Source organism: Arachis stenosperma, chromosome 10, assembly GCF_014773155.1.
Source record: "Arachis stenosperma cultivar V10309 chromosome 10, arast.V10309.gnm1.PFL2, whole genome shotgun sequence".
Lineage (NCBI taxonomy): Eukaryota > Viridiplantae > Streptophyta > Magnoliopsida > Fabales > Fabaceae > Arachis > Arachis stenosperma.
This window is the reverse complement of record NC_080386.1, coordinates 34,399,878-34,400,482: the sequence shown is the minus strand read 5'-3', so window position 1 is coordinate 34,400,482 and position 605 is coordinate 34,399,878. Positions and strand designations below refer to the sequence as shown.

The following is a 605-nucleotide window of genomic DNA, read 5'->3' as shown; positions in this document are numbered from 1 at the left end:
CAATATGGCATTCAGAGTATCAATCTCTAGAACTCCTTTCTTTTGATTAGTCCCATTGTTCACAGGATTCCTTTTAGAAGTGTACATAAATTGGTTATTTGCAACCATTTCAATTAGTTCTTGAGCTTCTGTAGGCGTCTTCTTCAGATGAAGAGATCCTTCAGCAGAGCTATCCAAAGACATCTTGGACAGTTCAGACAGACCATCATAGAAAATACCTATGATGCTCCATTCAGAAAGCATATCAGAAGGACACTTTCCGATCAATTGTTTGTATCTTTCCCAAGCTTCATAGAGGGATTCTCCTTCCTTCTGTCTGAAGGTTTAAACTTCCACTCTAAGCTTACTCAATTTTTGAGGTGGAAAGAACTTTGCCAAGAAGGCATTGACTAGCTTTTCCCAAGAGTTCAGGCTTTCTTTAGGTTGAGAATCCAACCATATTCTAGCTCTGTCTCTTACAGCAAAAGGGAATAGCATAAGTCTGTAGACCTCAGGGTCAACCCCATTAGTCTTGACATTGTCACAGATTTGCAAGAATTCAGCTAAAAACTGATGAGGATCTTCCAATGGAAGTCCATGGAACTTGCAATTCTGTTGCATTAGAG

At 39.5% G+C, this 605-nt stretch overlaps 1 non-coding gene across 1 annotated transcript; it reads left to right on the top strand.

Moving 5' to 3' along the window:
- The first annotated feature begins 237 nt into the window (after positions 1 to 237).
- Positions 238 to 345, top strand: LOC130959529 (small nucleolar RNA R71). The gene has a single exon (XR_009078603.1). It is a non-coding gene; the product is annotated as a small nucleolar RNA R71 (small nucleolar RNA).
- Positions 346 to 605: the final 260 nt, after the last annotated feature.